The 27,441-nt window shown below is 35.5% G+C and overlaps 1 protein-coding gene across 11 annotated transcripts in view; it reads right to left on the minus strand.

Moving 5' to 3' along the window:
* The window catches only part of ORC4 (origin recognition complex subunit 4), a 90,734-nt gene that overhangs the window by 57,103 nt on the left and 6,190 nt on the right, over positions 1-27,441 (minus strand). For 3 of the 11 annotated variants that reach the window (XM_034654533.1, XM_019803759.2, XM_034654536.1), the window contains one exon: positions 26,190-26,260. The exons of 7 other annotated variants lie outside the window; for them this stretch is intronic. The gene's annotated coding sequence lies outside the window, so the exon portion shown is untranslated. Of the gene's footprint in view, positions 1-16,430; positions 16,450-26,189; positions 26,261-27,441 lie in introns of those variants that run through there. One more of the 11 variants, XM_034654538.1, reaches the window with a different exon arrangement.

The raw sequence follows: 27,441 nt of genomic DNA on the forward strand, positions 1-27,441 counted from the left end.
GAGGAGCCTGATGTGGGGCTCCATCCCATAACGCCGGGATCACGCCCTGAGCCGAAGGCAGACGCTTAACGACTGTGCCACCCAGGCGCCCTGACAATTTGCATTTCTGATAAATTCCCAGATGATGCTCCTACTGCCAGTCCCAGAACCACACTTCATGAGCTACTGAGAAAATTGATGATTACTTTTCATTCCATACCAAACCTGATAAAACTGATAAGATACTGCAGAAGATAAAGAAATCCATGGGTATACATAGCGTCTCTTCAAGCTAAGCCTAAAGGTAAACAGTATCTAAGTATTATACTGAGGTAAACAGTATCTAAGGATCATCAAAAGAGGAGAATTTGGAATAGGAAAGACACCACGAAGCCAGGGGACTATCATCATGTTAATGAAATAAGCTAAAAGGCTTCCTACTACATAGAAAAATAGATCACAAAGCATAAGCCACAAGTGGAATAAAAAAGAAAAGTTTTTCTTTCCTCCGTTACTGAAAAGTAAAAAAGTTTTTGTCTTTTCATCTGATAATTCAGACAGCCTTCAGAGGATATTCATATAAACTCTTCAAACAGGGGTGCCTAGGTGGCTCAGTCAGTTAAGCATCGGCCTTCGGCTAAGGTCATGATCCCAGAGTCCTTGGATAGAGCCCCATATGGGGCTCCTTGCTCAGCGGGGAGCCTGCTTCTCCTTTTCCCTCTGCTGCTCCACCTGCTTGTGTTCTCACTCTAATAAATAAATAAAATCTTTAAAAACATTTTAAAAAAATAAACTCTTTAAACAAAAGAATGAAATATAGAAACACACTTGCCTGGATGTTTTATATTTATATGTCATCCCCTGATCAAAAACAAAACAGAGGACCTTCTTTCCTGCAAAGAATTATTAAATTGTTTTGATATATGTTTTAACAGTTGTTTTTACAAACAGTTTTTTTTTTTTTTAAAGATTTTATTTATTTATTTGACAGAGACAGAGACAGCCAGCGAGAGAGGGAACACAAGCAGGGGGAGTGGGAGAGGAAGAGGCAGGCTCATAGCGGAAGAGCCTGATGTGGGGCTCGATCCCATAAAGCCAGGATCACGCCCTGAGCCGAAGGCAGACGCTTAACCGCTGTGCCACCCAGGCGCCCCTACAGTTTTTGATTCATCAATATTTCTTGGGAAAAATTAAAATCCCTAGACTAAAAAAAAATAAGCAAAAGCAAAAAATTAGTACCTAAAAAATACTTTAGAAAATAGTTATCAACTTTAGAAAATAGTTATCTCAGAGTGGTGTCAAACGACATGAAAGGTGCCTAATATAAAAAGAACAAAAAAGATGTGTTTGATTCAGGAGATGAGGACAAACATTTGCTCTGATAAAGCCAGCTAAATAATGGTGCTAACTGAAGATTACAGTCTCACAGTTTCAATCATAAGATGAAAACTAATGGTATAGCACTGTTGGACAGGCTGTGTCAGTTACTGTGATGCCACGTGGGTGGTCAGTGGCAAAGAACAAGTAGTATTAACGAAGACATGAGCAAAATGAATGAACGCTCATTAAAAAAAAATAAATCCCTGGGCAACAGGGGATCTTTAGGGATAGAAACCTCCTCCACTACAAATTATTATTCTAATATGCAGAGTTGGAAAAAAAACTGGATTTGTGTCATAGAACATGGCTACAGGCTTCCTGGTAAATGACAAAAGGGTTCTTTTTATAAAACCTGAGCAACTTAGATCTGTGTTAGTTTGCCCACTTCCCTGGACATTGATCTCTTGAGAAGTGTCACATATGAGATCATTATATCTGTAGTGAAAACATAGAGAAATTGGTTGCTAATAGCCACAGAAGGAAGATACTTTTCTTTGGCAAAAGCCAGGCGCTTTAAACACTGCCCAGAATAAGATGACTACACCTGAAATCCAGGTAGACAATCATAGATATCCCGTTAAGAGCAGTAAAGTAGGAAAAAAAATAAAACAAAAACCATACCTTCTCTTATTTACTTAATGTTTCAACGCATCGGTCTTGGTGAACACATATTTAACCTAGTAAAATACCTGCCTTTATTCACTGTTAATGTTTATGTGAGAGTTAAAGTTGACTCCGGATTATATAACCTTTTCTATATATATTACCACCAAACCAAATGGTTCAGAATACAAATACAGCAATGAGTACTTATTTAAAAAAAAAAAAAAAAACTTCACATTTGGGGGGTGCCTGGGTGGCACAGCGGTTAAACATCTGCCTTCAGCTCAGGGCGTTATCCCAGCATTGTGGGATCGAGCCCCACATCAGGCTCCTCTGCTATGAGCCTGCTTCTTCCTCTCCCACTCCCCCTGCTTGTGTTCCCTTTCTCGCTGGCTGTCTCTATCTCTGTTGAATAAATAAATAAAATCTTAAAAAAAAAAAACAAAAAACTTCACATTTGGAGTGCCTGGTTGGCTCAGCCAGTTGAGCATCCGCCTCTCCACCTCAGCTCAGGGCATGACCTCAGGGTCATGAGATCTAGCCCCACATTGGGCTCTCTGCTCAGCGGGGAGTCATCTTCTCTCTCTTTCCCCCTCTCCTTCTGCCCTTCCCTGCCCACCCTCCCTGTTGGCATGCACACTCTAAAATAAATAAATCTTAAAAAAATAAAATAAAACATCACATTTGGGGACATTAAAAACTCTTAGCCAGATAACTAAAAATAAAGAACGCCATTTTACCCATGCATAAATATGAAACTACCCAAGCCAGTATATTCATTCATGTAGCAGCCAAGTAAAGCACATCATTTACTGAATGTTCACACATACAAACAATGGATATAATTTGCTTTTCGTTAATGGTCTTCTAGATGTTCTTAAATGTCCAGATCTAAGGCACTAAACTGAAAGGCTTCCTGGTTATGCTATCCAAATATTTTATTTTCATTGGAAGCTGTCTATAGAGAAAAAGCCAAAGCAACATAGAAAACTAACAGGCATCTTTAAAATATCTGAATGTTAATCATTCTTCTCCTTTCTAATTACACTGTTAACATTCTTCAGGACTATGGAGTATAGTGGAGTCAAACTATATGGCAGTTAGATTATAGCCAATTCATCTATGATGAGATTCTGCTGTTTATAATTTCTTTTTTTTTCATTTTTTATTCTTTTTTTAATGTTTTTTTATTATATTATGTTAGTCACCATACAGTACATCCCCGGTTTCTGATGTAAAGTTCGATGATTCGTTAGTCGCGTATAACACCCAGTGCACCATGCAATATGTGCCCTCCTTACTACTCATCACCGGTCTATAATTTCTTATATCCCCATGCACCCAGTGAGGTACCCTTACTGTGGTACATCCAATGAAACACGGTAGGCCCAATGAAAGCATTCTTCCTTGGGGCGCCTGGGTAGCGCAGTCGTTAAGCGTCTGCCTTTGGCTCAGGGAGTGATCCCGGCATTCTGGGATCGAGCCCCACATCAGGCTCCTCCGCTGGGAGCCTGCTTCTCCCTCTCCCCACTCCCCCTGCTTGTGTTCCCTCTCTCACTGGCTGTCTCTCTGTCAAATAAATAAATAAAAATCTTTTTAAAAAAAAAAAAAAGCATTCTTCCTCATAAAGAGTATTAGCTCACAAATTGTTGAACTTTTTATTTTAAAAAGGCAAAAGAAAATCACCTGGCATTAATGAAATTTTGGACACAAGAGTAACATTAAACTATAATTAGAAACATACACAGAGAAATCGATTATTTGCTTTACTTTACATTAAGTTTCCCAAATATCTTAATCACCTGGAAAAATTTTTCTAAAACATTATTTCTGTGTCTTGGTCATAAATCCGGGATCTACAGAATATTCTCTGATTGATATGCTGTACTATCAGGTCTAGGAACCACTGTTCCACACCACTGGCTCACATAAGTGAGTTACAGTGTAGTTCTGACTTTTCCATCTTAGGTCATTCTACTCAGTTACGACACACACATAAAAATGGATACATATATAGGGTGGGAAGATTCTCACTACATCAATTCTAGAGTGCTTCCAAATTGTAAATCAGAAAGGTACTGGCTACTGAAAATTTGTTTCTGTGTTGACAAACGACAAAAATGACAGGAATTGTCAAAATATGGCACATGAAACTGCCTGCTCAGAATAGCCTATCTACATTTTCCATGATCCCTACAACTCACACTCTTATAATTGAGGAAGAAATGTTAAAAGGTGAAATACTAAAATATATTCACTGACCACTACTTAGCATACTTATATTTGGAATTTTAGGCTTCTTAAAAAGATGTTAACCAAAGCAGGATGACTAAATGAATGAATTTAAGACCCAATCATGTGTACATTCAGTTTCCACTTACCAAATAAGGTGGCTTATTTATCACAATAATCACCCATTTCTAAGCTTTCCAAAAACTACATGTTGATTAATTCCTAAACTTAATGAAGCATGTCCTTTACGGCTCCTGAGATTTCATCAGCACTTACAGCTCTTCTTTCTCATAGTGACTTCCTAGCTCCAAACCTCACTCAGAGCCTCTATCTATACTTCATTGTCCCTATATCATACACTTTACTTATTTGAGAGAGAGAGCAAGCACAGAGGAGAGTAAGAGTGAGAGGCAGAGTCCCTGCTGAGCAGGGAGCCCCATGTGGGACTTGATCCCAGGACCCTGAGATCATGACCTGAGCCAAAGGCAGGCGTTTAACCGACTGAGCCACCCATGATGCCTATATCATGTATTTTAAATTAACTCTGGCCAATAATAAAAGTGATTTAGAAATATCTCTTAACTTGTAAAAACACAACAAGAAAAGAAACAAATGACACTAATAATGTATTCCCAAATAAAGCTCAATATCCAGCCAGATGTCAAGTGTTTTCCCACCTTAGGGATGGTAAACAAAAATCTACCAGGTATGTACAGCCAACTTGACCTCTTCATCTTAGGCTAGTTCTAATGATTGTCTTTCAGACTAACAGAATACAAAACCATCCAGGGACAATCAAGGTGCACAGACTCCTAGGATAGACCCTCAAATCAGATTTTTTTAAATTGAACTATAGTTGGTACATTATGTTACTTTAGTTCCAAGTGTAAAACATAGTGTTTCAATTGAGTCTATACACTATGCTTTGCTCATCACAAGTTTACCTACCATCTGTCACCATACAACACTATTACAATACCATTGACTATGTTCTCTATGCTGTACCTTTCACCTCTATGACTTACACATTCCAAAACTGGAAGCCTATACCTCCTACTCCCCTTAACCAATTTTGCCCATCCTCTCACACCCTTCCCCTCTGGAAACCATCAGTTTGTTTGCTGTATTTCTTCGACTGTTTCTGATTTCTTTTGTTGTTGTTGTTGTTTATTCATTTGTTTTGTTTTTTTACATTCTACATAGAAGTGAAATCATTTGGTACTTCTCTTTCTTGGATTTCACTTAGTATAATGTCCTCTAGGTCTATATATGTTGTTGCAAATAACAAGATCTCGTTCTTTTTTATGGCTGAGTAATATTCCATTATAGACATATACCACTAATCTGAACAAAAAAGTCAGTCTTTTTTTAAGTCTAGACAATTGACAAAGTATCTTTCAGACTGCTAATTAGCAACAGCATACAACATCTGCATTATAAGACAAAACCTGATTTTGACTATCACTGTCTTAAAGAACCCAGAATTATCAAATCTTACAAAGGCACAGAGTATGACACTAGCTTTCTTTTTTTTTAACTTTCTAAAAGATTTTTATTTATTTATTTGAGAGAAAGCACACTAGAGAAAGAGAGTGTGTGTGTGCAAGCATGACTAGGGGGCAGACAGAGAGGAAAAAGAAGGTTCCCTGCTGAACAGGGAGCCCAACATGGGGCTCGATCCCAGGACTCTGGGATCATGACCTGAACTAAAGGCAGATGCTTAACCGATTGAGCCACCCAGGCACCCCAATAATTGCTTTGGATAACCACCCGCTTGGGCTGAGAATAAGCTGCTCAATAAATTACTGAATTGATTTAATAAATATTTTAAAGTAAAAAACATATTGCTTCACCAAAATAATACTGTTTTAAGTCACTTATAAATCCTTTCATGCCACAAATTTCAGGCACTCAACTTGTCAGCTGTGTAAACTAGATATAAATTTGACAAATACAGTGATAACATTTCATGACTAATTTGGCCCAATAAATTAATAAGATGGCTACACAACATATATTTGGAATATTTCCAATTTCCATATGTGTATGTATGAATTTCTGTATGCGTATGGGTGACACATATATGTGTGTGTCTGTGTGTGTGTGTGTGTGTATATATATATATATATAAATGAGTTTACCATTTCAGTTTCCAGACACTGCTTAAAGGAATATTTTCACCACATTAAACACAAATTGTTACTGGGAATGACATTACAAATAAAACAGAAGACAAATGCAATCTTAAAAAGGATTAAACATTTATTTATTTATAAAAAATAAATGTAGAAATGCCTCCCTGCATCATAGTTAATGAGAAAACCAAGAAGCATAAAGCTGATACAAGGATTCTCAATCAAACAAATATTTAGCCAATCAGTACTTATTACAAGGCCATGGGAAAACCACTATGGGAAAGATGAATATTAAAGTTGGTCTCTATCGTCAAAAAGCTTAAAGTCTGACTGGAATAAGATATATGAATATAAAAGTAGAAAAGGCAGTAAAAGTATAAAACAAGGGATAAACTCATGGATTTAGTAAAGAAAGGGGCCTAAAGAACATACAGGCTGCTTTTTATTAGAGTAGTTGGGCAGAGAGATTTTTAAAAACCTGCCAAGATCACACAACTTACATATAAGCAGCAGCTGTTACCTCTAGTGACACCCAATGAAGTGTTCTGTTAGTCTGAAGTGGCATTAAAACAAAAAACAACAACCCCGTAAACACCAAAAAGAGCCATCAAAATCATCAATGGGCTTTTCTTTAAGGGAATAAAAATACCAGATGAATGCATTCTGAAAGAAAATTGTTAGTATCCCAGATGTTCAAGACTGACAATCCAAATGTGTACCTGAATAATTTACATTAATAAACATCTGTATTTTTAAAATAATATACTTCTTTTAACATGAGAAAGTAATACGTGTTTATCATATGAACTTTGGAAAGCCAATAAGGAGTCATGTGGATAAGAATCATTGAGCAAAATGAAACCAGAGAATCCCTGTCCTTGCAATATCTAATAAAACAAACAAACAAAAAATTAAAAAGAAATGTCCTGGGGGATTATGGGAAGATGGATTATGGAAAGTAGGAAGCACCAGGAATTTATCACCACTAGAAAGCAGTTGTACAGGACAGAATGTGATGTAACTATTTTGGAACTCTAGAGTCTATTTAAGGTTTGTAATATCCAGAGGAAGGCTTGGAAAGGAAATTGCCATTAATTTTGGTTAATTTCAGCTCTTTGCTCAGTAGCTACTCATCTCCCACTACTGAATCCAACGGGAGGCAGCTATGAAGCCGTTACTAGAGGATCTTGCACAGCTTGTGGTGACAGAATGGGTAAAAGGGATCCTGTTGCCCAATGTCAGGGATTTGTGCTGATGGTGGCTTCTCATCTCAGAAAAACATATTACACAGGTTGCCATTGTTGTTCCATTTCCTCTTATTGTTGGAAGTCCCTCTTCCTCCTGAGACATAACTTCTATGGGATTTAAAAGGCCAGTGTCCCTTTTCCCTCCCTTCAATTTACTCCTTTTCTTTTTCTTTTCTTTTTTTTTTGTGATAGAGTGGTTTTGGGCGTGCAGGGGCAGGGATGGGGGGGTGGGGGGGTGAAGAGGTCAGAGGGATAAAGAATCTACGCAGGTTCCACGCCTAGCGCTCAGCCCAGTGCTGCATCCTACATGGGGCTTGATCTCAGGATGCTGAGATCATGACTTGAGCCTAAACCAAGAGTCTGCCGCTTAATCGACTGAGCCACCTAGGTGCCCCTACTCTTCCTCTTTTTGGGAGCCAGAGATTACAGACTAGGATATTCAAAAGAAACAGCATAAAATGAGGGGAATTAAAAAGTCATGATGCATGTCCAGGGGAAGGTACAGGCTCACAGACACCTGAGAGACCTTAATTTTATACCTCAAGCTGATCTTTGGCACAGAGACACACTACAATTAAAAAAAGTAGAATAATAAACAAAGACAAGCAGCAAGCCCTGCAGAACAGGAAAATCTGACTTCCAGAGCTACTAAATTATTAGTTTCAAATGACAGTTTTTAAATAGAAAATATCAAGACATACAAAAAAAAGTATGCCCCTAATCCTCATGTTGTTCAAGGGCCAACACTTCTATTTCAAGGGAATAGCCTGCAAAGTGACAAGGAGAAAAAAAATTAATGAAGCCTATACTAGTAAAGTGAACAGAAACTGTAACACTGTAAACCAAAGAAAGCATTTGCAAGAGAAAACAGGTGAGACTATGTCCTATTTACTCAGTTTTCAAGTTGTCCAAGTAGGTAAAAGATACAACAAAGAATTTTTCCTGCCCTGCAGATGAATAAGGTCCAAACTAGTTGGTGCAAAATAATCCTCTCAGATAAAACAAGTATTTAAAGGCTTTTACTTGAAATATTTACCTAAAAAGTTAGAATTACATGAAACTTAGATAATACTTAATATATAAATTGACATTAATACCTTCACTTGATTCACAAGTTATGTCATGTCACTAACAGCAACCCAGGAGCCCTAAGGAAACAGTGTGAGTTAAGTAAACCATAGGGTTTACAAGTGGCACCATCACATGTTTATTCATGTTCAGCTTATTACTATACAACACAGGCATATGGGCCCAGTTGGTGGAATTAATGAATGCAGCTTACTTGAACTTAAAGGTATTATGATGTTTTAAAAAAGTGAAATAATTCAGACATTGCAAAAAAAACTGTGGATCTTTCCTGGAATGAAAAGTGGCTGCAGGGCAGGGCAGGGCAGGGCAGGGCAGGGCAGAGAAGAGAAGAGAAGAGAAGAGAAGAGAAGAGAAGAGAAGAAGAAAGAAAGAAAGAAAGAAAGAAAGAAAGAAAGAAAGAAAGAAAGAAGAAACTAACTCTATGTAGAACTTTAAAATAAAGGTAGGAAAGAAACTGATTTTTTAAAGAAACTTGTGCTATGGAGAGAGCAATTTGAAAACGTTTTTATCTCTGATTTTGTGGCTGAAACTGATGTATTACCTATAAGAAATTCTCATACATAGGCACTTAAAACTACTTATAAAAAGGACTTTCTAACATATATTCCTACAAAGAGCATGAATAGGCTTTATTATGTCCATTTGTTAAAAATATAAAAACACAACTTTCCAGTTTGGAAAAACAAATTACATGAGAAAAGAACAGAATTCCTACAAAATCTGTGTAAAATTGGTGAGACTGAAAATGAAAAATGTACAAATTATCATTATTCTTTTCAACAGCCCTCTTTTGGACAAAACCCTAAAGTTCCAGCACAGAGGAGTAGGACTTTGTGACAAGAACTCATGGTAAAATAAAAAAAAAAGATTTCCCTCTGATGATAACTAAAGAAAAGAATATATACTATATACTATCAACCTTTGTTTAAATTAGGTAAAAGCGAAAATACAAATTCTACTACTGTTTACTTAGTGTCTAACTCAAAATGGCCGGCATTTTTCAAACAGTAACAATGGACAAAACATTAGAACTTTGCCTCTCTTCAGTTAGAAAAATGATCTTGATTGGGTAAACAGTCAAATAAAACGCAAACCGAAAGATATTTTAGGAAAATCTGTGGGTGGTTTCCACGTTTTGTTATTGTTCTTTGAGATGAAACTGAGGTAAGATTATATTTAAGCTGTTTTTCAGCCAGCTAGAATTAGTTTCCACACTTATCTCTTGTCAGCTGGAGTGTTTGTAGCAAGGAAAAGATTAAAATAGAAATAAAAGAAAGACTGAAGGTGGGACAAATAAGGGACAAAATAGGTATAAATTCCAGTTTTAGAATTTATAGACAAGCAAACATATTCTTAGTACTTCCTAAAAAGATCAGGTGGAAATGCTGTCTATAAAATTATGTGGATTTAGTTAAGTCAAGTTGGGGCAGACTGGTGAGATGTTTCCTTGAGCTCATCAGAGCTGAAGAGTAATCCTAAATAATTGCGTTTTTGAATGTGATTTCTAGATAAACTTGTCCACAGTGGAATAACTAGTAACTCCTGACAACTTTATAAAGTCTTTTTTTCTCTCCATTTGTTCCCAGTGAATATAGAGGGGACACAATTTACTTAGAAAGTCACTCAGATCAAATGAATCCAAAGTTTAAGCACCTTTAGTCTAACTATATAATGACATGCTATTTTTTTTCCTTGTTATTTTACAATGTTGATTATTTTTTAAAACTTATAATGTCTAATACTCAAAACTGACCAAATAATTCATACAAAAAGTCTGTAATTCTCCAGAAAAGCCATGTTCTCTCTTGCATCTCAGTTTTCAATACTACATAGCAATGTGCCTGAAACCACATATACACATGGAGACATATCCACACACGTATGTGTACATACATGCATATGTACATATATGTATGTGCAGAGATACATACACATATGTATCTTTTAATAAATGTATTTACTTTGTAAAGAACCAATTAGAATCCTAACCTTAATGAATATGACCCCAGAGTTGTTTTTAATAACACTGGTGGATCAATAGTCAACAAAATAAGTAAACAATCTCATTGGGAAAATGATTAAGTTTAATGACACAAAATCTTCACATAAAAAAGGTACTTACTTATAAGTTATTACAATATTTATAACTACTGACCATGAAACATCCCATGATGTATCCCATGTCAATTTTGTAGTAGTGTAAAACAATAAAAAAATTGAGAGAATTTCTTTAAAATACACATTTAAAATATATTCACTTCTGAATTATATAGGCTAATGAAGACACAACACATTTGTAAATAATCTTGAAATTTTTTCAGCTTTTGAAATGTATTATATCTTTTTGCTGGCACTGATTTATCTTGTAACTACATCTTAAACGTCATATTAGCCAACAGTACTCTGAACACAGGAAATTCTCTGAGCACAGGGAATTTGACTAGAAATATAAGGAACAGGAAGAGGAATGAAGGCTGTGATTCGAAGCTAATGTGTTTACTTGGATGGCTAAACAGTATAAAGGAAACAAAGATCTGAATCAACGAAAACATCATATTTTGGATGGAGGAAGGTATCATACGTAGGACTCAATATTTAAGACCTGCACACTGAAGTCAGTAAGAAGAGAACACATATATAGAGACTTTCTTTGGAAAAGTACGTAAGTATACTTCATACTCATAAAGTATAGTATTGTACAGTACTGTACTTACAAGAGCAATTACTCCAGGGCATATGTTCATTTAAGAAGAATAATGAATAGAATCCTTCCCACTATTTAGTTTTTTCCCTTTGACATACTCACAGTTGAATTCCTGTAAATGTAAATATTATATGCTACAACCCCAGTGAATCAATTAGCAAATGTTAAACTATTTTAAGAAGACAAATCTGAAAATACTGCCTTAAAAGGAAACCACTTGAGAATTTCTAGAAATTATCCCATGTAAACCCGAAACTCTTCGGTTTATGCAGGAAACAAAAGGACCATATCCTTACAATCTGAGTACTAAGCCCGAGATTATATTCTCCCTTTGTGTCTACTGAAGAATACTAATGTATATACATCCCCTACCTCCCCATCAACATGCTTAGATAACTTTGCCATGACAGTTGAAAAATCTCAGTTTAAACATTTATACCGTAATAAGATCTCCACAAATAGTTGGATTTTTTTTTAAAGGAGAGACCTTACCGGAAATTTTTTTTTTTTTGCTTTAAAAAGACAGCTTGGAATTTTTTCTTACACAATGTTGTACGATACACAGGAAAACTTTCTTTTTGAGACTCCAAACCAGAATCTTACATTATTCTTTGTACTGAAAAATAGCTGTTCATCATGATGACTTTAAGATAAAATATCCAAAATGTCTTCATAAAAGTTATAGACTCACTTATTTTTAGCAAGATCATCAAACACAACTCCCTCATTTTCATATATGAAAACAGAGACACAAATTTACTCATAGATCCAGTTACAGTCAAATTCAGGTTAAGCACTCAGATGCAATATATCTACCCTTCTCAGGAAACCACCCCCATCCAACCAGGGTTAACTTATGATCAATTGTGAACAGACAAGTTCAAATATACTGTTTCCTATACTGATGTCATTCTTTATACACCTCTCATGTATATACCATTCTCTGTTCTGAAAAAATTGCTATTTTACCACTGAGGTAAGGAAAACAATAAAAACCACCCTCATTGAAACGAAACTCCCAACAATAAACAAAAGCACCAGTCTAATTAACTGGTTACAGGGAGAACTAACTCTTCTACCTGAAAAAAGTTCAAATACACTCGACCAATTAATTTCCTAATTCTTAAATAAAACAAAGCTAACTCAATATACCCACATGTACTTCCTTGAAAAGGAAAGAGGTAAACAAACACAGAATGTCAACATTAGATCTGTGGTGCAATGTACTTGTGCAATATACTTGTTAATAAAAAATGGTCTTTTCTAAGTAAATACACGAAAAAGCACATGCAGGACTAGTCTTTTCTTCCAAAAAATGGTCTTTTCTAAGTAAATACACGAAAAAGCACATGCAGGGCTAGTCTTTTCTTCCCGTAGAGGCAGACCACACTGTGTAATTGTGAGACAAACCATTAGGCTCCTGTTTAAGAAAGCTGACTGAGCACATCAATTTATCTTGACTTCCTTCAAAAAATGTCACCAATGTTACAGAAAAAACAATAAATAGAACAAATCTATGCCATCAGGAAAGCTAAAAAGATGAGATGACCAAAATGCTGAAAAGCTTCTATAAGATATAAAGCACACTGACTACACAAAGGATATTCTAACCTAGTATCTGTAACATGTAAGTTTTCTCAGAATTCCAGAATAACCATAAGATCTAAAGGAGCAGGACAACAATCATAAGACATGAGGAAAATGAATGGTAAAGGAGTTTACCAATCTCTAATTTTAGAAACTCAGCAGAAGTTCCATTTATCCCAACTGAAGACCACAACTATAGTTCTCTACGTAAAGTGACAGCTTCTTCTGAAGATACCTGGGGTAGCCACTGAGACCTGAGAAGGGAAAATGGTACCCCAGGTAACTTTCTGATACTAATAGGAGGAGGTCTCATACTCAAAATGCAAGGTTTTCCTTACATCCTAAAAGAAAACTTGGTAATCCCACTTTATTTTAACTAGCTCCCAAAATGGCCCTCAGTGGTTCTTACCTAAGAACTTACCTTCATATCTTTAAGTAATCCCCTACCACGTTATAGAGCTGACCAGTATAAACGAGAGCATATCGGGCCTTGATTTCACTTAGACCACCTGCTCTGAGGGAAGCCACCTGCCATGTAATGAGGATAGTCAGGCAATTTTATAAAGAGGTTCCTGTAGTAAAGAGCCGAGACCTCTTACCAAGAGTCAGTAATAACTTGCCAACCACATGAGTGAACTATTTTAGATGCAGATTCTCCAGCTCCTGTCAAGCTTTCAGATGACCGCAACCCAATTAACATCTTGACTCTAACCTCATGAGATAGGAAGAACCACAACCATCCATCCGAGCTGCTCCTGATTTCATGACTCACAGAAGCACTGTCAGAAAATAAATGCTTGTTGTTTTAAACCACTACTGGTTGCAACTGTTCTGGAATAATTTGCTACATAGCAAGAGATAACCAATACATCCTGCCCTAAAATTTATAGGAAAAAAATCCAACCCACTAATAGTACTGATAATCCATGAGAATTAATCATAAATACTGTTAATTTTCTCTACCAAAAAGAAAAAAAAATCACAAAATCCAGAGAATGGAATCAAGGTAAAATTTAGAGGAAAACGTAGGCTATTTGTGAGATAATAAACAATACATATTAGTCTCTAGCCCTGGTTCCTGGCACATACTACTCCTGAAAACACTTATAACTTCCTCAGTGTTAAGAGCACCAAAAGCATTTTTCATTCAAAAATTTGATTTCTGGGGCGCCTGGGTGGCACAGCAGTTAAGCGTCTGCCTTCGGCTCAGGGCGTGATCTCGGCGTTATGAGATCGAGCCCCACATCAGGCTCTTGGACTATGAGCCTGCTTCTTCCTCTCCCACTCCCCCTGCTTGTGTTCCCTCTCTCGCTGGCTGTCTCTATCTCTGTCGAATAAATAAATAAAAAAAAAAATTTGATTTCTGACTCTGGTTCCTATACAGGACTCCTGAAACCCTTTTAATTTCCTGGTTGGTAGGAATGTCTTTTGGTCTAATGAGGCAACTCTTGGATACATCCTGGATAAGGAGTGGTTATCAAGAGTAAGCCATGATTAGAAGAAGCTTGGAATTTTCAGCCCCAATCCCATTCTCTTGAGAAGGGAGAAGAACTGGAAATGGAGCTGATAATAGATCATGGCCGTATGATAAAGCTTCCACAAAAATCCCACAAGTACAAATTTCAAAGAATTTCTGCGTTGGTGAACACATGGAGATTTAGGGAGAGTGGCATGCTCAGCGAAGACATGAACCTCTACACCCCTTCCAACATTCCTTGTCCTATGCATCTCTTCCATCTGGCTGCTCCTGAGTTACACCCTTTTATAACAAACTGGTAATCTAATAAGTAAAATGATTCTCTGTGTTTTGGGAGCCACTCAAAAGTAGGGGATCGTTGGAACCTCTGATTTATAGCAGGTTGGTCAGAAGAACAGGTGACAACCTCGACCTGTAACTGGAACCTGAAGTAGTGAGCGCAGGGTTTAGTTTTGTAGGACTGAACCCTTAATCTGTGGAATCTGATGCTATCTCCAGATAAATAATGTCAGAATTCAGATGAACTGCAGGACATCCAGCTAGTGTCTGAGAATTGCATGGTGGTGGTGGTGTGGGGAACACTCCCTTCCTAACACTCTTGCTAGAACTGAGTACAGAACTACTTGGTATTAGACAAACTTACACCCTTATTACTAAAGATGAACTAAATATGAACTTTGCAACATGAAACTTATAAAACTAAAACTGGAATTAAGATGAAATTGTGTATGATGAAAACTAAAAGCAGAAAAATGACAAAATAATTAGGACAAACAGTGAGAAAAAGTAGACAGGAAACATTTAAAAAAAAAATAGTGATCACAAAAGAAATGGGAAGTGTGCTTAAAATATGCCAAAAAATAACTATAGCACCAAGGAGGTCTGAAATTTAATTTTTAACCAAACACTCAAAAAAGAAGTTGAAAGGGATTTAAACAATTCCAATATCTAGAAAAAAATACAAGCCTTTGGACTTTTTCCTATGTAACTGATACAACCTTTGTTAATAAAACTAGACAAAAGACCAAAAAAAAAATCATTATAGACATATGGCTCACACAAAATTCATAAACAGAATCAAAGATTCTGGATCAAATATTTATTAGATAATAGCCTAATAAAGTATCTTTTGGAAAGTTAAAAATCTGGCTCTTTAATTTATAATAGGATAGGTATCAAAAACCCACTATAAATAATGTTACAAAAAAAACAGGAACAATATATCTGCTCTTACTACTAATAATTAATATTATTCTAGAGAAATCAAGTAACAACAAAAAAATCCCACTAGAACAATTTCATGTGATTCCTATATATTAAAGGGCATTGAGCTCTATTTCTCTTCAAAACAAAAAAAGTTAAACTGCAAGATTTCTTCAATCTGCAAAATGCTAAAATTTAGTACCCCATTTTAACCACTGAAACAATGCGTTTACATATACTTTGTTAAATTATGTAGGCTAATTGATGAAAACATGCATATTTCTTAATTAGAGATTATTTTTAAGTCAAGAATCTCTAACGAGCTCTTATTTCAGTGATTGACTGTACCATCAGTCAAACCGACTGGATGGCTTAGTCGGTTGGATATCCGACGCTTGGTTTTGGCTCAGGTCATGATCTCAGGGTCCTGAGAACGAGCCCCATATCGGGCTCCCCACTCAGGGCACAGTCTGCTTGGGATTCTCTCTCTCCCTCTGCCTCTGCCCCTTCTCCTGCTCACATGCATGTGCGTGCTCTCTCTAAAGTAAATAAATTCTTAACAAGAAAAAAAAAAAAAGTCCAACAGACCAGTTTGGAGATGAATCCTACCAAACATTTAAAGAAGAGTTAATACTGTTTTTCTCAAACTATTCCAAAAAGTTGAAGGATAACCAAATAAAGACATTACAAAAAAAGAAAACTACAAGCTGATACCTCTGACGAACACAGAAACAAAAAACCTCAATAAAATAATAGCAATACAAATCCAACAATACATTAAAAAAATCACTCACCATGACCAGGTGGGATTTATTTCAGGGATACAAGGATGGTTCAGCATTTGCAAATCAATCAACATAATACTTCACACTAACAAAAGAAAGGATATAAACCATATGATCTCAGCAGATGCAGAAAAAGCACTTAACAAAGTACCACATCCAGGCATGACAAAAACTCTCAAGAGAATAGGTTCTGATGAAACATATCTCAACATAATAAAGGCCATATATGAAAAACCCACACCTACCATACTCAATGGGGAAAAACTGAAAGCACTCCCTCTCAGTCAGGAACAAGACAAGGATGTCCACTCTCACCAATCTTATTCAACATAGTACTGGAAGTCCTAGCCACAGTAATGCGACGAGGAAAATAAATAAAAGGTACCCAAATTGGTAACGTAGTAAAAAACTTTCACTATTTGCAGATGACATGATATTACATATAGAAAACCCTAAAGACTCCACCAAACCACTAGACCTGATAAATGATTCCAGTAAAGTCAGCGAATACAAAATCAACACACAAAAATCTGTTGCATTTCTATACACTAGTAATGAAGTAGCAAAAAGAGAAATCATGAAAACAATCCCATTTACAATTACACCAGGATAAATAAAATACTTGGGAATAAAATTAAGATTAAGTGTGTTACACTGAAAACCATAACATAATGATGAAAGAAATCAAAGACAACACAGATTAAAAGATATTCCATACTCACAGACTGGAAGAACTAATACTGTTAAAGTGTGCATACTACCAAAAGCACTCTACAGACTGAATGCAAATCCCTATCAAAATACCAACAGCATTGTTCAGAAAACTAGAACAAATAATACTACGATTTGTATGGAATCACAAAAGATCCTGAATAGCCAAATCAATCTTGGGAAAGAACAACAAAGTTGGCGATATTACAATCCCAAATTTCAAAGTATACTATAAAGCTGTAGTAATCCAACAGTAGAGTACTGGCACAAACATAGACAAAAGATCAACAGAACAAAATAGAAGATCTAGAAATAAAACCACACTTTTAGAGCAAATTAATCTATGACAAAGGAAGCAAGAGTATACAATGGGAAAAAGACACTTTCTTCAACAAATGGTGCTGGGAAAACTGGACAGCTACTTGCAAAAAAGAATGAAACTGGACCACTTTTTTACGCCACATACAAAAAATAAGATCAAAATGTATTAAAGATCTAAATGGGATACCTGAAACCATTAAAATTCCTACGAGGAAACACAGGCAATAATTTCTTTGACATTGGCTGCAGAAACATTTTTCCAGGTATGTCTCCTCTGGCAAGGGAAACAAAAGCAAAATTAAACTAGTGAGACTATACCAAAATAAAAAGCTATTGCCCAGGAAAGAAAACCACCAAAAAAATTAACCTACTGAATGGGAGGATATTTACAAATGATATATCTGATTAAGAATTAATATCCAAAATATATAAAGAACTTACACAACTCAATATCAGAAAACCACAATCCAATTAAAAAGTAGGCAGAGGACCTGAGTAGTCATTTTTCCAAAGACATACAAATGGCCAAGAAACACATGAAAAGATGCTCAGTATCACTAATCATCAGGGAAATGCAAATTAAAACCACAATGAGCTATCATTTTATACTTGTCAAAATGGCTAAAATCAAAAACACAAGAAACAACATTTGGAGAACATGTGAACGAAAATGAACCCTCCTGCACTGCTGGTGGGAATGCAAACTGGTGCAGCCACTGTGGGAACAGTACGGAAGTTCCCCCCAAAATTAAAAATACAATTACCAAATGATCTAGTAATTGCACTACTAGGTATTGACCCAAAAAAATACAAAAACACTAATTTTAAAAGACGTAGGTACCCCTATGTTTATTGCAGCATTATTTACAACATCCAAGATACGAAAGCAATCCAACTGTCCATCCACACATGAATGGATAAAGATGATGTGGTGGACATATATATATTGAAATATATATACATAATATAATGGAATGTCACTCAGCCATGAAGAAAAAGTGAGATCTTGTCATTTGCAACAACATGGATGAACCTAGAAGATATACCACTAAGAGAAATTAAGTCAACCAGAAAAAGACAAATACCATAAGAGACCTCATTCATATGTGGAATTTAGGAAACAAAACAAAGAAAAAAAGAGAAAAAAACAAACTCTGTAAGTACAGAGAACTGGTGGTTGCCAGAGGGTAGATGGGTTGGAGGATAGTTAAAATAGATAAAGGAGATTAAGCCTACATTTATCTTGATGAGCAATGAGAAAGGTACAGTGTTGAATCATGTTATACACGTGAAAGTAGTAACTGTATGTTAATTATACTTGGAAAAAAAACCTTAGGAAGAGAACAAAGTAAATTTCATCTTTAAAATGTAGTTCTTTCTCATTAAAATTAAATTTAAAAAGACTAAATGGTATCATTTTTGGCATACAAAATTAAAATGTTTGCTCTGTTTGAGTTAAGACAATAGTCTGTATTGGTGAGGCTGTGGATAATGGAAGCAACACAGAAAGATAGTACAACACATATAAGTAGAAGGCTCAATTTTATACAGACTTCAATCCTGCAATTCCACTTCCAGAAATTTACTCAAAAGAAATAGTTACAGACATATACAAATATCTAGCTATAAAAATGTTTAATATATCTTTGATTACAAAAAGGAAAATTAAATATCCAATGACAGGAGGCTAACTATGTTACGGTACAATGAAAGACAATTACTCTTCAACTATAATCTTGACTAATTTGATTTTAAAATAAAAAACAAGAACCAAAAAACAAACAAAAAACCCAAAAAACCCTACGATTTTTTGTTCAAAAGGATCAAGGCTTTCTGTCCAGCATTTAAGGAGCTTGGAGGCTGACACTCCTGTCCTCACAGCAAGAAAAAAACTTAACAAAGTGAAAAACAACTCTTCTTAGATCTGTAAGAATGAAGTCATAGGGCAAACTGTTTCTTCCAATATTAGATATACACAGGCATATAGAATAGCAGTTTATTGGAGCAGAAGCCCAGAAACAGATACTGCATTGAAATCAATTCCAAAGTATGAAAATTTAAAATGCAACTGACAAACTGCTGGAGGTTCAATGTTGATAAGTTTGAGAATTAACTCCAGGAGGGCCCAGTCTTAGGGAAGACCCCACACTTTTCTGAGTTTTACCTCCAAAAACCCTACTAGGTTTGCACCAAGGATCAGAAAAAAATTTCCTCCTGTTTTAACAGGGATAAAGGAAAAACAGTCATACTGAAATACATCTAGGTATTCTGTCCTCCTTAACAAGGCCTGCCCACAAAGCAAGCTATTTTACCAGAGCCTAACTGACCTGGGGAAAGGAAACACCCAACTCCAGCCCCTTCTTGCCTTCCTGACTCACCTAAGGGGGATAATGTGTGTTATTTATGGGGGAAGCTGAGAAGTACCTGTAAAGGTCATAGCCCAGGGGCACAGACTCTCTCACACACAAAACTGAGACCTAATTATAGGAATATATAATGCTTCCCCTCCACCAACATCTTACTACCATATTAATAGGGCTCCTGTATTAAAGCAGGAGTAAAAGAACTCTGAATCTGTTTATGAACTCTCTAGGGAATTCCAAAGAAAATGATGGAGACAAAAGCAATAACACAAGAGGAAATTTTAGCTTCTGACACCTATGGGTAACAGCAAACAATAAACACAGCCTACCATTAAGCTGAATAATCACAAAAATCTCACACTAAAGACTTACATACCTCAGTACTTTATACACAGTACATCATTTCTAGCTTTCAACATAATGTTACAAGGCCTACCAATAGGAAAAAAAAAGACATAGCTTGAAAAGACAGAATGAGACTCAGATGTAACAAAGATTTTGGAATTAACAGACAGGGAGTATAAAACTTTGACTAATATGTAAGGGCTCTAATGGAAGAAGCAGGTAAACTACAATCAGAGGGGGACATTTTAAGCAAATATGGAATTTCTAAGAATGAATCAAAAGGAAATAACAAAAATCAAAAACACTAAAAGAGAAATAAAGAATGCTTTCATATGGTTAACAGTACACAAATGACTAAGGAAAAAATATCATAAGGAATAGTAGTAAGAAATTACAAATACCCTGTTACATGATACTAACCATTAAATGGTGTAGTGTTTTTTGAAAATGGGTTTGGATTGCTCATACATGTAAACTGCAAACTCTACAACAACTACTGAGAGAAATAAAAAAAATATAATATAGCCTGAGTGAGAGAGAGAGAAAAGCCCTGAATAATGTAAAATGCTCAAAACAAGAGAAAGCAGAAAAAGAGTAGAGGACAAAAAAAGAAACAAAGAACAAGGCAACAAAGGAAAAACAGCAATAAATCTGGTAGCTATTAATCCAACTATGTCAGTAAGGACTTTAAATATCAGTGGTTGAAGTAAATACAAAAGAGACTGTCGGAGTGGGTAAAAAAACAAAACCCAATTATATGTGGTCTCCAAGAAACTTACTTTAAATATAATGGAACAGATGAAAGTGCAGAGACAAAGATATACACTAATGAAAAAAAAAAAAAAAGCTGAAGGAGCTACACTAATTTTGGACAGAACAAATTTCAAAGCAGGAAAACATATCAGGAATAAAGGGTAAAGGATAAAGGAGTTAATTCTCCAATAAGATGTAATACTTAATGTGTGCATGCCTAACAGAGGGTCAAAATACATGCAGTAAAAAAGTGGTAGAAATGCAAGAAGAAACTGATGAATCATTCTTATACTTGGAGACATCGATATCCCTCTATTGGTAATTGATAGAAAATCAGAAAACACATACCTGAATTGGACAGGACCATCAGTCAAATGGATCTAACCGATATTTATAGAATACTGCATTCAACAAGAACAGACTACACAATCTTTTCTCAAGCTCACATGGCACATTCACCAGTGAAAACCACATTCTGAGCCATAAGATACACCTCACATTTGAAAGACTAGAAATCATATAAAGTATGGTCTAACATCATGATGAAATTAAACCAGAAAGAAAGAATAGAAAGACACCAAGAAAATCCCATAATACAGAGATTAAACAACACAATTCTAAATAACACATGGGCCAAAGAAGAAAAACCAAGAAAAATAAAAATTGGGAAGGAAATGAAAATGCATACAGAACGCAACCAAATGTAAGAGATGTTGCAAGAGCAGTCCTTAGAGGACAACTTATAGTACTGAACAAATATTATCAGAATAGGAAAAAAAAAAACCCTAAGAAAGCAATAATCTAAGTTTCTACCTTAGAAAACTAAAAAAAGAAAAGCAAATTCAACCCAAACTATGCAAAAGAAATAATACAAATTAGAGCAGAAAGCAATCAGGAAAATCAACAAAATAACTGGATCGGTTTAAATTTAAAATTTATTAACATCTTGCCAGGCTAAGAACAAAAGATTTTAAAAAGACACAAATGACTAATACCAGAAATGAAAGCAAGACCACCAGTACTGACCCTATAAACATTAAGATGATGATAAGAGAAAATGATGAACAACTGTGCCCGCAAATTTGACACCTCAATGGAATGGACCAATTCTCTGAAAGACAAAACCTAACAAAATATATGCAAGAAAAAATAAACAATTTGAATACATTTATATGTATTAAAGAAAGTGAATCAGTAAATAACCTTCCAAAACAGAAATCATCAGGCCCAGATTGGTCCACTGGTAAACTCTACCAAACATTTAAGGAAGAAATGATATCAATTCTTCACAAATGATACCAAGTCTGTTCCAGGAAATAAAGGTGAAGGAATATATTCTAACTCATTGTATGAGGTAAGCATTGCCCTAATAAGAAAACCACACAATGACATTACAAAAAGGAAACCTACATATCAATATCTTTCATAAATACAGATGCAAGAATTCTCAACAAAAAATTAACAAATTCAATCACACACTATATACAGATAATTACGCACAAAAAATAAGTGGGATTCATTCCAGGTATGCAAGGCTCATTCACCATTCCTAAAGCAAATGATGTAATCCATAACATCAACAAGATTAATAAAAAGAATAATATTTTATCAAGAGACGCAGAAAAAACATTTCACAAAATCCAACACCCATTAAAAAATACACTAGGAATTGGGGAACCTGGATGGCTCAGTTAGTTAAACGTCCAACTCGTGATTTCAGCTCAGGTCATGATCTCAGGGTTATGAAATTGAGCCCAGCATCCAGCTTTTTGCTGGAGGTGAAGCCTGCTGAAGATTCTCTCTCTCCCTCTTCCTCTGCTCCTCCCCCGCACGCTATACCTGTCTCCTTCTCTCTCAAAAACAAATAAACAAAATAAAACAAAAACCACTAGGAATAGAAGGGAACTTCTCAATGGAAAAAAAAATCTTAAAAAAAAAAAAACTACAGCTAACACCATTTTTAATACTGAGAAAATACATGCTTTCCCACTCAGATCAAGAACAAGGATCACCACTGGTATTCAAAATGTTACTTGAAACCACAGCTAATGCAGTAAGACAAGAAAAGGAAATAAAAGGTATACAGACAGGGAGAAAGAAAGAAAACGGTCTCTGTTTGCTGATAACAAGATCATGTATGTAGAAAATCCCAAAGAATACATACACACAAACTATTGAAGCAAAGTTGCAAGATACATAGTTAATATACCAATATCAACCACTTTCCTATACACCAAAAATGAACTGGAATTTGAAATTAAAAACACAGTACCATTTATATTAGTACTAAAATAGAAAATCCCACAAAAAACTTACATACAAATCTAACAAAAGATCTACATAAGGAAAAATACAAAACTCTGATTAAAAAAAATTAAAGAGGACCTAAATAAATGTACATATATTCCATGTACATGCGTAAGACGACTCAGTATTGTTACTATGTCAGTTCTCCCAATCTTGATTTATAGATCTATTCTGTGGATAAATAAACTGATTGTAAAGTTACATGGAAAGGAAAAAGACACCAAACACCCAACACAATACTGCACCAGAACAAAGTTTGAGGTTGGAAACTACCCCACTACAAGACTTACTATAAAGCTAGGCGAATATATACAACTGACCTTTGAACACGATTTTGAACTGCTTGGGTCCACTATACACACTTATTTTAATATATAAATTCAGTACCGTACTGTAAACGTATTTTTTCTTCCTTATGACTTTTTTTTTTTAAGATTTTATTTGTATTTATTTGACAGAGACAGCCAGTGAGAGAGGGAACACAAGCAGGGGGAGTGGGAGAAGAAGAAGCAGGCTCCTAGCAGAGGAACCTTGATGTGGGGCTCGATCCCAGAACGCTGGGACCACACCCTGAGCCGAAGGCAGACGCTTAACGACTGCGCCACCCAGGTGCCCCTCCTTATGAGTTTCTTAATAACATTTTATTTTCCCTAGATCACTTTAGGAATTAAGCACATATTACATATTACGTATAAAATATGTGTTACCAACTGCTTATGTTATAGGTAAGGGTTCCAATCAACAGTAAGCTAGTAGTAGTTAAGTTTGGGGGGGAATTAAAAGTTATACACTCATTGTGAACTGTATAGGGGGCTGCAACCTGGGTTGTTCAAGGGTCAACTGCATAATGTCGCAATGGTGAAAGAATAGAAAAATAAATAAATGGAACATAACAGAAAGCCAAATATAGACCCACATAAATATTTTTGAAAAAGAAGAAAAGATAATTCAACAAATAAAGTCTAATGCTACTGGAATAAGTGAACAGATGTGGGCAAAAAACTGAATTGACAAAGAACTTAAAACTTTCACAAAAATTAACACTAAATGGATAATAGACCTATACATTAAATGTAAAACTGTGTAACTTCTAAAAAGGAACACAGAAAAAAATCTGTTACTTTGGGTTTGGCAGTTTTTTTTGTTTTTTTGTTTTTTTTTAAAGTAGGCTCCATGCCGGGCTCCAATGCAGGGCTTGAATTCATGACCTGGAGATCAAGATCTGAGCTAAGACTGAATCAGACACTTAACTGACTGAGCCACTCAGATGTCCTTGGTAATGAATTTTTAGATACAACATCAAAAGCACAATCCAGGAAAGAAAACATTGATAAACTGAATTTTATTTAAATTAAAAACTTTTGCCCTGCAAAAGACACTGTTAAGTTAAGAAGACAAGCCAAAGACAAAGAAATATTTGCAAAACACATATATGATAAAAGACTGGTATCCAAGACATACAAAGAACTATGAATTTTCCTTAATAAGAACATATCAATACTGGTTCATCAACTGCAGCAAACATAACATTCTAGACAAGATGTTAACAATACGTAAACTGGGTTAATACTAGCGGAGCTAGGCCAGTGGGAATATATGGGAATTTGTTGTACTCTCACGTCAATTTTTCTGTAAATCCTAAAACTGCTCTAAAAAATGAGTCTATTAATTTAAACAAAATTCAAAAAGAAAAAAAAAAAAAGGGATGGATCAAAGTCACAGTCTTCACTTTTCCCTGCCGTCAAACTATGGTGATTCCAAAACACATGGAAAACTATAGACCCAAAAACTCTTTACTCCTTTTAATGACAATTTGTGAAAAACCCAGGTGGGAACACAAACTTGTGAAAATGAAATGTTAAGTACAAAAGGTAGTCACTTTCAAGAACATACAAAAGCAACCTATAAAATGAAGTAAAAATCTCTGTAAAATACAGTGTATGGGCAAAATCTGCTATGAGAGAATATGACCCTATAAGGATGTTTCCTATAAGGATGTTTGCAAAACAATAATGGTAAAAACAAAAAACAAAACAACCAAAAGAACAAAACAACAAAATAATGGTAATTCAAAGGAAATATTAACTACTTTAAAGATATTTTAAAATTAATTCATCTGTTTGTTCTTAAATCAGAAGAATAGAATATTTACATATGAAAGTAAGAATATTTATACATGAAAACAAGAAAAATTTCTTTATTTTATTCATCCTTGTCAACACTGATCATGGCACTATTCAGGAACATAACTAATATATAATTTGACTATATAAAGTTATCAGTGCTGTGACACTAAACATTTTATTTTAGCTTCTAAACATATGTCACATAAAAAATTTGTTTCAATATAATTTTTAATACATGATGCCCACCAGACATTGCATCAGAGTGGTCTATATATAACACATTGGACACGATTCAGCGACAGAGGTCTAATGGCTATTAGTTGCAGCATAGCTTTTAAAGGAAGTATTTTTGTTGTTTATTCATTGTAAAGTAAACTAAGACATACACAAACCTGGAAGTGATTATTTTAAGAAAACAATTTAAGTTGACATTTCTAGGTCATCTATATAAAAAATGTATATTCTTATAATGGTGTCAAGATGAAAGCATATGGGAGTAAGTGAAAATGTACAAGTGCACCAAAAGAAAAGCTAACACACTTAGACCTTTAATCTTGTCGAATCTGACCTCAATCTTTTGGTCAAAACTTCATAGTAATTTCATTGCCGTATTAATCAAAGAAGCAGTAAAATATCTAAGATTTTATTGTGTTTTTACTGAAGATGAGAACGGACATTGGGAGAAGAATGTGATATTAAGGGGAAAAAAGAAATGAAGAAAAACTAGCAACCCCATCGGATGCTTCTTTGAAGATAAGCACCTAGGAAAGAATCTGGAGTGAAAAGAGGGAATAAAGCTGAAATAGAAAGGGAAAAAACTGTCAATTTCAGGTTTCATTTACCTCCTAATTTATAATGTTCAATTCATTTTCCAATTTAAGCATCTCGTAAAACGTAGTCTCATGGGCCAATCCTGTTCAAATAGGATAAACACATAACAAGAAGGTCACTTAATAACCAGTATTTTAATTTGGGCTAGAATTCATCTTCAAAAAACTAAATTACTAAAATAGTTAAAATTAAATGGAGACCTCTATCCCACTCCATTATAAGACAAGGTTCTATAGAGTAACAGAGGAGAACTCTACATTGGGGAATAGCAGGCACAACAGAAGATGAGAGTATCATTTAAAAAAAATCAGGGTGGCTCAGCTGGTTAAGCAGCTGACTCTGGATTTCGGCTCAGGTCATGATCACAGGGTTGTGGGATGGAGCCTTGTGGGAAGGAGCCCAATGTAGGGCTCCATGCGTGGAGTCTGCTTGTCTCTCTCCCTCTGTTCCTCCCTCCCCCCACCCCTCTACTGCTTGCTCACTCTATTGCTAAAATAAGGAAATAAATAAAATCTTTAAAACCAAAATCAAATGTTGTGATTCTTGTGCTGTTTTCACTTGGTTCTCAGGCTTACGCTACAAACAGGGTTTCTCATTGTAGGCACTAATGACATTTTGAACTAATTCTTTGATGTGGGCAGCTGTCCCATACATTATAGGATATTCAACAGCACCTGCAGACCATCCAACAATTTTCAATAGCAATTCACACTTAATAATCACACATGACTCTAGACATTGCCAAACATCTCCTGGGGGTCATAGTGTTAAAGCTGAGAACCACTGACTTAGAGGCAAAAGACTGGAAAATTCTTTTCATTGGGCTCTTATTAGCCCAAGAAAAGGCTTCCAAATGACACCAAAAAAGTGGTTATTAGGGTTCCCCCACCAAATATGCTCTACCCAAATATTTCCACAGGGAGATCCATTAATATCTAGCAAGCCTCAGTCAAATTCACAGAGCATGAAACAGCTTCTTAATGCTCTTTACGTAAATTTGAACACACAACCAAGGACCACAAGATAGCTGATGAAAGCCTTTAAAACATCCTAACAGAAAGGATAACTTGGGGGCGCCTGGGTGGCACAGCGGTTAAGCGTCTGCCTTCGGCTCAGGGCGTGATCCCAGCGTTACGGGATCGAGCCCCACATCAGGCTCCTCCACTATGAGCCTGCTTCTTCCTCTCCCACTCCCCCTGCTTGTGTTCCCTCTCTCGCTGGCTGTCTCTATCTCTGTCAAATAAATAAATAAAATCTTAAAAA

Source organism: Ailuropoda melanoleuca, chromosome 2 (genome assembly GCF_002007445.2).
Source record: "Ailuropoda melanoleuca isolate Jingjing chromosome 2, ASM200744v2, whole genome shotgun sequence".
Lineage (NCBI taxonomy): Eukaryota > Metazoa > Chordata > Mammalia > Carnivora > Ursidae > Ailuropoda > Ailuropoda melanoleuca.